This window comes from Felis catus, chromosome A3 (genome assembly GCF_018350175.1).
Source record: "Felis catus isolate Fca126 chromosome A3, F.catus_Fca126_mat1.0, whole genome shotgun sequence".
Lineage (NCBI taxonomy): Eukaryota > Metazoa > Chordata > Mammalia > Carnivora > Felidae > Felis > Felis catus.
The window spans coordinates 32,866,254-32,878,290 of record NC_058370.1 but is presented as its reverse complement, the minus strand read 5'-3'; the positions used below and the strand labels follow the sequence as shown (position 1 = coordinate 32,878,290).

General features: G+C 38.3%; 1 long non-coding RNA gene across 1 annotated transcript in view; it reads right to left on the bottom strand.

The window, feature by feature from the left end:
• LOC123384358 overlaps positions 1-8,813 on the bottom strand; it is a 272,165-nt gene extending 263,352 nt beyond the window's left edge. The window contains exon 1 of the long non-coding RNA XR_006595351.1: positions 8,656-8,813. This is a non-coding gene — a long non-coding RNA (uncharacterized LOC123384358). The remainder of the gene's footprint in view (positions 1-8,655) is intronic.
• Between the last annotated feature and the right edge of the window lie 3,224 nt (positions 8,814-12,037).

The window sequence follows — 12,037 nt, the reverse complement described above, 5'->3', positions numbered from 1 at the left end:
CAGTTTTTCTACATCCTTGCCAATATTTGCTATAATCTGCTTTCTTTATGGTAATCTTTCCAGTGGTATCTCACTGTGATTTTAATTTGAATTTCCTAAAGGAGTAATGATGCTGAACATCTTTTCATATGCTTATAAGCTATTTGTATATCCTCTTGGTAAAATACCTATTCAAATAGTTTGTTCATTTTTTTTTAATTAGGTTGTTACTCTCAGTACAGTTGACCCTTTAACACCACAAGAGTTAGAGGCACCAACCCCCTTCAAAATCAAAATCCACATATAACTTTCGATTCCCCTCCCTAAAAATTTTACTAATAGCCTCCTGTTGGCCATAAGCCTTACTGATAACATAAACATCCAATTAACACATACTTTGTATGTTATAATAGTATTCTTATGATAAAGCCAGAAAAAAAAACATTATGAAAATCATAAGAGAAATATATTTGCAGTAATGTAAAAAAATCTATGTATAAGTGGACTTGTGCAGTTCAAACTCATGTTATTCAAGGGTCAACTGCATTGAACTGTGAGAGCTCTTTATATGTTATGAATACAGATCCTTTATCAGATATGATTTAAAAATATTTTCATCCAGTTTGTGACTTGTCTTTATTTTACTAATGGTGTCTTTTGAGGTGCAAAAATCTTTGTTTTGAGATGCAAAAGTTTTTAATTTAGATTAAGTCCACTTTATGAAATTTTTATTTTATAGATCTTAATTTTGGTTTCATATCTAAGAATCATTTGCCTAGCCCAAGGTCATGAACATTTCCCCTTATGTTTTCTTCTATAAGTTTTTTAATTTATATCTACAAATTTATTTTAGTGTTTATTTTTGAGAGAGAGAGAGAGCATGAGCAGGGGAGGGGCAGAGAGAGACAGACACAGAACCTGAAGCAGGCTTCAGGCTCTGTGCTGCCAGTGGATTATAATCCTTTATATATGTTGCTGCATTTGGTTTGCTAAATTGGCCAATTTGTTGACATCAAATTCTTCATAATATTCCCTTATAAGCCCTTTAAATTCTCAGGGTTAGCACTAATAATATTCCCCTCTTCCTGATTTTGATTGTGTCTTTTTTTTTTTGTCACACTAGCTAAGTGATTGTCAATTTTGTTGATTTTTCAATGTTTGTTTTCATTAATACTCTCTACTGCTTTTCTGTTTTCCATTCATTGATTTCCATTTCAATCTTTATTGTTTCCATCATTCTGCTTGATTTGCATTTAATTTGTTCTTCTCTTCCTATTTCTTAAGACAAAAAGCTAGCTTATTGATTTGAGCTCTATCTTCAAAGGTAGGTGTTTAAAGCTTTAAATCTCTTTAACCTGCTTCTCTTTAATCTGCTTTTGCAGTACCCCACAAATCTTGATTTGCCATGCTTTGGTTTTTATTCAGTTTAAAATACTTTGATTTCCATATGATTTCTTTTTGACACATGGATTATTTGAAATATGTTAATTACAAATAGGGGATTTCCTAAATTTGTTTCTATAGTTGATTTCTAATTGTGTTATGGTCTGAGGATGTAACTGTATGATTTCAATCATTTTAAATTTAGTGAGCCTTGTTTATGGCCTAACATATGGTCTACCCTGGAGAATGTTCCATGTGTGCTACTGCTGGGTGAAGTATCCCACAGGGATGATAGTGTTATTTAAGTCTTCTGCATGTTTGTAAGTTTTCCTGTCATATACAATACCACTTTACAAATTATTGAGCATAGGGTATTGAATTTTCCAACTATTATTACTGGCCATTTTTTCTTCCAATTCTTTCTATTTTTGCTTCACATATTTTGGGGATCTGTTATTAAGTGTTTACTCTTAGATAAGTGTTATATCTTCCTGATAATGGGCCCTTTTACATTATAAAATGCCCCTCTTGGTCTCTAGTAACACATGTGATCTTAAGTTCTATTTTTTCTGATAATAAGGTTATCATTTACATGGTGTATCACTGCCATGCTTTTGATTTTTACCTATATGGATAAAAAATGCCTTATAGATAGCATACAGCTGGAGCTTAAAGTTTTATCCCGTCTGACAATCTCTGCCTTTGACTAGAATTTTTAACTCATTCACATTTAGTGTAGTTATTGATATGGTTTCATTTACATGCCACTTTGCTTTTTTGTTTTCTTTGTTTCATGCCTTATTCCTCTGTTCCTCAGTGATTCAGATATGGCATTTCAAATATATAACACAGAGCCTGGAATATAAATGCTCCATCAATTGTCATAGTTATAATTATTTCATATGCCCAGGGGATGTCCTCTGGGTTGACAATGGAGGTATTTGTGTGAGTGAAGGTAGGAATCCACACCCAATATCCCTCCCCTTTATTGGACTTATGCTAGAATAAGTCATGCTAAGGAAGCCCTCCTAGAAAACAAACATCAAGGACTCACTGTAGCCTCACAACCCTATTGGATTTGGAAAAAGTGCCACTAGATAAGGTGGGAGGGGAAGTAGGAAAGGTGAGAAGGGAGAGGGCACTGAACAGAAGGTAGAGAAAGCCACTGATTTGCCTTAGGTGGTAGTAGAAAGAAGGTGAGAGCAATTGAAGGTGGCAAAATGAGCAGAGAAGACTGATTCTGCCTGAGGCCACCTCACAGATCCCATTTCAGGAATCCAAGGACTTCTCCCTTCTCTTTCACAACAACCCCAAGCATCTGTATATCTCTATGACTCACCACTCTCCTCTATCAGCAAAACATGTAGTTTCACTCCTCCACCTTGCCTCCCAAATTGGTCCCAAGCCCAGAGATTTCCCAAAACGGTGTCTCATTTATCCCCCTTGGCAGGCAGCACTAAGGACTGAAATGCTGCTGACCAAGTTTACCTATTCTGGTATATGTTGTTTTCTGACATATGGGCCTTTCCACTAAGGCTCTAGAATATAGCCTCTTTGAGTGAATCAGTTAGGATGTTAGAGGATATATTGGCTTCCATAACTGACAAGGCCCAAGGGGAGGATGGGGATCAAATATGGTTCAATCAGGGTTCTGCTCCATGTTTCTGTGATACTCTTGCCTCTGCCCATCCTCACATTCATCAACAGGCTGCAGCAGTTTCAGGAATCGTACCTCAACAGCATAGTAGACAGAGGGAGAAAGGGACTATCCCTTCCTCTGTCTCTCTGTACAGAAAAAATAACTTCCTTTACCATCATCTCCTTGAAAAGATACCCATTTCTGAGCCAATTCCTGTGGTCCAAGGAATGGCACACAATGGTTGGCTACAGCCTGAATTCTTCAATTGACCACTAGCAAACTTCTCAGGATTTCATGTCCACATGAAAACTCTGAGAATCTTGGTAAAATGCAGATTCCGGTTCAGGAAATTTTGAATGAAGTCTAAGATTCTGCATTTCTAGTATCCCAGGTAACACTGGTAGTCTGCACTTTGAGTACAAAGGAATAGTGGGCATGTAGACTAGATACGGAAGGGCCTGTAAGCTTTCATCCACCATTGAATTCACAGGGCCTACAATATTACTCAGTGCCCAAAATGTATCCTACAAATATCTGTTAAATTTTGAAGAGTATCTGCCAAAAACTGGGAAAATGATACACAGCCAGTTAACAGATCTTTCTAATCCATTACTCCTCTTCAGACACAACTGCCAACTTCTGAGCCTTTCACTATTATTTAAAACACTCATTAGGGGCACCTAGGTGGCTCATTCAGTTAAGCGGCCAATTCTTGATTTTGGCTCAGGTCATGGTCTCGTGGTTTGTGGGACTGAGCCCTGTGTTGGGCTCTGCACTGACAGTGTGGAGACTGCTTGGGATTCCCTCTCTCCCTCTCTCTCTGCCCCTTCCCCACTCATGCAAGCACACCCTCTCTCACACACACAAAATAATAATTAAACTTTAAAAAAAATTATAGGGGCGCCTGGGTGGCTCAGTTGGTTAAGCCTCTGACTTCAGTTCAGGTCATGATCTCTCCATTAGTGAGTTCAAGCCCCATATCGGACTCTCCAATCTCAGTGTAGAGCCCACTTCAGATCCTCTGTCTCTCTCTCTCTCTCTGCCTCTCCCCTGCTTGTACTCTCTTTCTTTCTTTCTCTCTCTCTCTCTCTCTCTCCTCTCTCCTCTCTCCTCTCTCTACCTCTCTGTCAAAAATAAACTTTTACAAATATATATAAAAAATAAAACACTCAATAGATTCTGAAATCTAAAAATGAATAAATGATAGAACACTTGTACTTTGAAACTGAAAAGTTACAGAAGTTGTCTTTCCTTGAGAACATGTGTAAGAGATAAGCTCAATAACCCTATTGAAACATCAATATTTAGAAACACGGATCTCCTTTCCAGGTGCACAAAATTTTGCAATTAGAAGTATTATATACAAAGATCACTAAATATTTGAGCTTAGAAGTAAACTGCATTATTCTTTGCAAACTTCTTAGCACGGCCTCTGGTATGGAACAAGGATAAGTGGCATGTGAAAAAAATTAAAAATGACACAAAGTATCCAAATTTAAACTGAGATACAGAAATGAATGTTGATATAAGGTACTCTTGTTCACATAATATTCTCTAATTAGAAAATATTCATTCTTACTGTTTGTAGCACTAGCTTTGTGTTCTAGAGAGGGAGCAAAGACACAGATTCTTCTGGAATTCTACACATTCACCGAGAATGATAGGTCTTAAGAGAAACCATTATCTTGAGAAGAAAAACTTCAAATGGAAGACTGTAAAACATTAAAAAAAAAAAAAGCAAAACAGACTTTTGACCTCTGATACCCTAACAAAGCAATTTTTCTGGTATTACAAAGAATAACCACCTTTACAGCAGGCAATGCCAGTGGCCAACATAAACTCTACATGGTCCACCTATCTCATTTTTCTGCTGGGTAGCAGACCTCAGATGATCTTTAGGGGCCCAGTCATTTCCTGTGAAAGGGCTAATCCCCAATCCCCAATTCCTCATTCCCCTTCCCTTACCAGGGAAAAACACATATTTATTCCTTCTGGTCTGATTTCTGGAGGTGACAATTAGTCTCATGGAAATGACTGCAAACTTGTAACAGATTTTTCAGCTGCCCCTAAACTCTAAGCCTGACTCCAGCCAAGTTCATGGGTTCCTCTATGTCCAAGTAGTTTATGTGTGGCTGTCTTTTTTCATGAGAGAAGTATAGCATGGAAAATGAAAAGAGAAAGCAGGAAACAGATCTTATCAGCCACTTTTCCCTTCTCCAAGCAGCAATCAGCCTATCCCCTCCAACAAAGAAAGTGTAGGGAGCAAGGCTCACTGCCTTCCCTGACAAAGTAACAAAAAAGCGTCTTGAACCAAAGTTGAGACAAATTTGAAAGCCTCAGTGGAGGTGGTTCTAGAGCTGAGAGGCTGGAACATACTATAAACAACTTAGGGGGGAAAAAATCCCTACAGCTAAAATTTCCACAAAAACCTAGAAGTTGCTACATTCAAAGAGACATTTTTCCCACCGAGCTCTATGGGAAGACCGGGAGACTGGATGGAAGACAGAGGCACTCCAGGAGATTCCTGAATAGTAGGTAGTTTAAATGGAACCCCAAATTCCTTCGTAAAACCAGAACTGTCATAACTCTTGACTCAGAAGCAAGGATAATTTTCCATAGCAATGACTATACCCTTACTCCATTCTACACTCCCAACTGCCCTCTGTTGTGCCCCACATTCTTCTCAAGAATTTACAGTTTTGCTCACCCTCTTCCTAGAATATATGCCAGGTCTGAACTCCTAAGAATTGGCTGAACTAAAATGGCCACAAAAGGATCAAGCAGATAGGTCAGTTCACTAGTTTCTAAAAGGTCTTCCCCATTTCCTATCCCTTCTTAATTTCAGACTCAGGAATTCTGAAGAGTGGTGTGAGTGATCAAGACTAAAATAGGAAAAGAGGAAGCTGTGAATGCTCTATCTATTAGGAAACATATTAGAATTAGGAAAATTTGCTTAGGGAAGTTAATTCTCTGAGCTCATTGTTGCCTTTGCAGCATTGGAAACTTTTCAGGAACTCTAAATAATGGGCTTTAAGATAGCATTCCAAAATAAAATCTTCTTTGAAATACTAAGCAATCTAGAGAATTTACAGGACCGAAAGTATTCAGATGCAAGTTTTATACATGCTTTCATCACTGCAAAGTGATGAAAATTTTCCCCATCCTTCCCATGTCTATGCAAATTTTTAATTAAGGAGGTGGCAGTGATTACTAAATATGTACCTTGCCACTTGAGTTTCAGGACACGGTATAAATAATTGAAGCCATTCATTTACAAATGAGACATAAATGAGTAACTATGAAGATCATGGAGTCAATCTGTGGAAATTAACAACATTTCATAGGTCAATTAAAATCCACCTAAAAAGTCCTAGTTTTATAATTCTAAACAGTTGCTGCTTATGAACAAGTAAGTATCCTTTAGTCTTCTCTTTAGTAACTATTCCTTCCTTCCCCACTCTCACCACCCCTACACCCAGATTTTTCTTTCTAACAAACATAGAAAGAAAAAGGAAAAGCAAAATAATAACTGTTAAAATTCCAAGATTTTACTTCAAGCCAAGGCCACATTTCTAAGCAACTTTGATCAGGTAAATTACCTCTAAGTGTCTCAATTTTTCCCTCAGAAAATTGAAATAATTTATCACCTTTGATCTGCAAATTTGTGAGGGCATTTAAAGATTGAATGAAACTTACCTGCTGGTATTTGTTTCCAAGAAGATGGAGCAGACGTACTTTTCCCTATTCCTCCTGCTAAGTTCTACTAAAAACCCCGGATGTTATATATAAAACAAACACAAGCATATCTGAAAGGTTAATTAGAGGAAGGCAGTCCATCTAGGGACCTTGGGCCAGAAGAACATAGGTAGTGAGTTCTCTGGGGCTTTTTTCTGCTTCATATATTCCAGAGTAGACTGGAGAACTGGCACCCTATGGTCATAGACACAAAGGAAAAAAGAAAGAGAGAGGCAGGAAGAGAAAGAGAGAGGGAGTGAGGGAGGAAGGAAGGGGAGGAAGAAGCAGCCCAAAGGAAAGCCTGCCCTCTCTGGCCAAAGAACCAGGAAAATACAAAAACGTTTAGATAATACAAAGTCTACTCCAGAAATACAAAAACGTTTAGAAAACACAAAGTCTACTCCAGCCAAACAACACAGAAAAGAACTGCAGCCCAACCCCTACCTCTGACAGCAAAGCCACATGGAGAACCTAGCTACACAGGCACCCTTGGCAGGCTGTAACAAGGTGCCTCAATTCTCTCTTCCTTGGGAGTATGTCAAAAGAAGCCTAATGGAGAGTAAATTTTCACCAGTATTCAGTGTAACAAGAATACTCCAACTCATAAGTGTCAGTGGAAGCCATAAGGGGACCCTGAAATTCCATCAAGAAGTCCCTTACTCCCTGGGTGTCAATGGAGGCAGAGTGGAGAACCTGGACTTCCACCTGCACCTGGCAGCAAGAGGTGGCAACCCTACTTCACCCACCAGAACACTATCAGAGGAGGACTGCTACACAAGATTTAAATAAGACCTAGAATCTGTTAATAACCCAAACTGTCCAGGTTTCAATAAAAAAATCATTTGTGGGGCGCCTGGGTGGTGCAGTCGGTTAAGCGTCCGATTTCAGCCAGGTCACGATCTCACGGTCTGGGAGTTCGAGCCCCGCGCCAGGCTCTGGGCTGATGGCTCAGAGCCTGGAGCCTGTTTCCGATTCTGTGTCTCCCTCTCTCTCTGCCCCTCCCCCATTCATTCTCTGTCTCTCTCTGTCCCAAAAATAAATAAACGTTAAAAAAAAATCATTTGTTATACCAAGAACCAGGAAGAACTCATACTAAATGAGAAAAAGACAATCATAAGATTGCCCCAAGATGATACACATACATTGGAATTATCTCACAAGGATTTTAAAGCAGGCTTCATAAAACCGCTCAGAATAGTTACAAACATACTTAAATTAATACACAGAAAGTCCTGGCAAAGAAACAGAAGATATAAGGAAAAACAAAATGGAAATTTTAGAACTAAAAAACAAAATAATTGATATAAAAAAAAAACTACACAGATGGGCTTGACACCAGAATGAACAAGGCAGAGGAGAGAATCAGTGAACCTAAACATAATCGAAATTACTCAATCTAAGCACAAGAGTATACACAGACTAAAAGAAATGGACAGTCTCAGGGATATGTGAACTGCAACAAAAGACCTTGTCATCAAAGCCCTAGAAAGAGGAAAGAAGACTGAAAAAATAAATACAGCAAAAAAATCTCCTAAATTTTGGGGGAAAAAAAAAGGCCAAGTAGCAGGGGCAGGGGCAGCCTACAGATTCAAGCAGAATAAACTTAAGAAGCCAAAGAAATCTATTAACAAGACACACCATAGTCAAAATTTTGAAAACTAAAGACAAAGAAAATATCCAAAGCAGCCTAAGAAAAATGACACATTGCTTTTAGACGTAAAAAACAATTCAAAGAGCAGAGCATCTGTCACCAGAAACCACAGAAGGCAAGGAAAATAGCACAATGTTTTTTAAGAGCTGGAAAAAAAAATCAACCTAGAATCCTATACCCAGTTGACAGGATCCTTCAAGAATAAAGGTGAAACCAACACATTCTCAGGTGAAGAAAACCTACAAGAATTTGTTGCCAGCCAACCTACCTTAAAAGAGTAGCTAAAGAGTGGCGCAAACCACCACAGGGACGGGGAATGCGGCCCAAGCCGCCAGGCCGCCCGCCACGGAGTTGCCGCCATGCTGCTGCTGCTGCCGCTGCTGCCGCCGCCGCTGCTGCGGCCAAGAACTCTATGGGCCTCCTGCTCTCTAGGGCGCCGCGCGCCATTCTCAGTGCGCATGTGCATCCAGCCGCCTCCCAGGCTGCAGCTGTGAACCCACGTAGTGATTAAAGGACTCCTGGGATGTCAGCAATGAAAAAGGTCCACAGGAGGAACAGATATATGGGTTAAGCACAATCAACTGTCCTTCTCTTCCTGACTTTTATAAATTACGTTTTAATGATTGAAGCAAAAATTGTAACCTTGTCTAATGTGGTTGGCAATGAATGCAGAGAAATTATTTGGGACACCCATGTTCTCAGCGGAGATGGGTAAAGGCACCTGAGGGGAGGTAAGATTTCTTCACTTTAGTTTCTGTAGTACAGAGTTATATACCAAAAATGCCTTTTACAAAGAGATGCACACACACACACACACACACACACACACACACATACACACACACACACACACACACACACACAAACTGTAGATAAAATAGAATTCTAAAAAATGTTCAAGACAGGCAGGAGAAAGAAAATAAAAGGCAATGAGAGCAAAGAGAAATAATAAAAAGGAAGACTTAGGCAATTATCAACCATGTATTACATGTCATTAAAAAGACGTCGTAGCAATTAAAAGACAAGGGTTTGCAGAGTGGATTGAGAAATATGACCCAACTATGTGCTGCCTACAAGAAAGTAACTTCAAATATAAAGATTTAGGTAGGTTGAAAGTAAAAAGATGAAAAAAAAAAAGATAATATGATGCTGTATATTTTATGTGCATGCATATTTAAAGCAAAAATTGATAGAACTAAAAGGAAAAATCGAAAAATCCACTGTTATAGCTGAATACTTCAACACCCCTCTATCAGTAATCTATAGAATAAAAAGACAGAAAGTCAGCAAGGATTTAGAAAATCCAACAACATTATCAACCAACAAATTCTAAAGTCATTCACAGAACACTCCACACAACAGCAGAAATCACATCATCTTCAATTCTTCACATGATATATACCAAGATAGACCAAACTTGTCCACAGAACAAATGGCAACAAATTTAAAAGATTTGAAATTGTATAGAGTATGTTCTCTGACCACAATGTAATCAAACTAGAAATCAACAGCATTCGGAAGGCAGAAAGAAAATATTTTAACCCTGGGAAACTAAACAACACTTCTAAATAAACGCTGAGTCAAAGGGAAATTCTCACTGGAAAAAAAAAAGAAAAACCCTGAAAATGAAAATATATCAAAATTTGCAAGACATAGATAAAGTAGTGTTGAGAGGGAAATATCGTAGTACTAGATTGCTTTCATGAAGAGGAAAAGTCTTGAATCAATAAAGGAACTAAGCTCTCACCTCAGGAGCACAGAAAATGAAGAGCAAAAATAAACCCGAATAAGAAGGAAGGAAATAACAAAGAATAGAAATTAATGAAATTGAAAACAGGAAAAAATTAGAGAATCAATGAGCAGAAATTCTGGTTCTTTGAATATAAATCTACAAACTTCAGCAAGACTGACAAAGAAAAAAGAGAAAAGGCATAACTAATATTATCTACAGTAGAACAAGATACCACTATAGACCCTGCAGACACCAAAAGAATAAGGGAATATTACAAACATCTCTACACATATATTTGAAAACGTAAATAAAGTGAACCAATTCTTCAGAAGCACAAACTATCATAAATCATCTAATTAATATATAATAGGTAATTTGAATAACCCTAGAACTATTTTAAAAAGTGAAATTTAATTCATAATTAAAAATCTCTGCAGAAATCTTCAACCCAGATGTTCACTGAAGAATTCTACCAATGCTCAAAGACTTAAAGCCAAATTTATACAATCTCTTCCAGAAAATTCAAGAAGGAACGCTTTCTAATTCATTCCATGAAGCCAGTATTATCCTTATAACAAAACCAGACAAAAATAGTACAAAAAAAAACCCACTGTAGACCAATATCCCTCATGAATATGAATGCACAAATTTTTAATAATACATTAGCAGATAGAATTCAGCAATGTATAAAAACTATTGTGCCATGACCAAGTAGGGATTATTTCAGTGATACAAGGCTGACTGCATATTTGAAAATAAATCAATGTAATGTACCATATTAACAGACTAAAACAGAAAAATCATTGATCACAGCCACTGAAGCGTAAAATGCATTTTTCATGCGTGTTAAAAGCTCTCAAAACACAGAAATAGAGGAGAATTTCTTCAATGTGATAAGGAAACATCTTTTTAAAAATACCTACAGCAAATCTCCTATATGGTGATGAAAGGAAGTCAAGATAAGGAAAACATTAAGATGAAACAGGCTGCCTGACAGTCTGACAGTCGGTCAACATTAGTGAGAAGATCATCTATGGTAGAGACTTATGTTGGAGCTGGGAGGGGAAAGATGGGAGTAATGCCCCCTCTTTTTTTTTTTAATGAAGTCTTAAGGGCATCTTCTGTTTCAGAGGATAATACTGTGTTCTACCCAGTGAATGTTTTAAGTTCCTAAAAAGTAAATAACTGTTTCAGCCTTTTAAATTCCATATGAAATTATCAAATGAGTCATGAGAAAAATGCTAACGTCAAAATTAAAATCAAATGAATCACTGTTTCTGGCTGCAAAGCAGAGCACTTCGCTCTGTGCTTACACTCTGAGGAAGGCCAACTGGCTGCCTGCTCCCTGCCCCACCACCACACCCCCGCCCTCTGGAGCGGCCCTTCTCCCCAGCATCTCAGAAGCTGGGTTGTGAATAGGAGAAGAACAATATCTCCCCCGCCCCAACAAGCATTTTCCACAAGGTAAGTCTGTGGAGTTACTCCTCTCCCAAAACTCAAGCCCGTCACCATGGAAATGAAAAATAACAATGGGATTTTGTGCCTTCTCCAAGTTGGCATCTTAGAAGAGACTTTCAGCACAGTTTCAGTTGTGTTCAACAAACTCTCAAGTTTGTGATGACATAGGACCAAATCCCTCTCCCTCTCCAATCAGGTTGACTTTTCGCTCCTCTTTACCTATTTCCTTATCTCCATGGAAGGTCCTGATACCCAGAGGAAGGGAGAGAGAAAGAGAGCTGAATGTAAAATAGAACTGTAGGAAAATTCTAATTGGTTTTTTGAGGATTGGGTAAGTGATAGGTACCAAATTAAAAGTACCCATTTGTGAGGCGCCTGGGTAGCTCAGTCGATTGAGCATCCGACTTCGGCTCAGGTCACAATCTTGCAGTCTGTGAGTTCGAGCCCTGCTTTGGGTTCT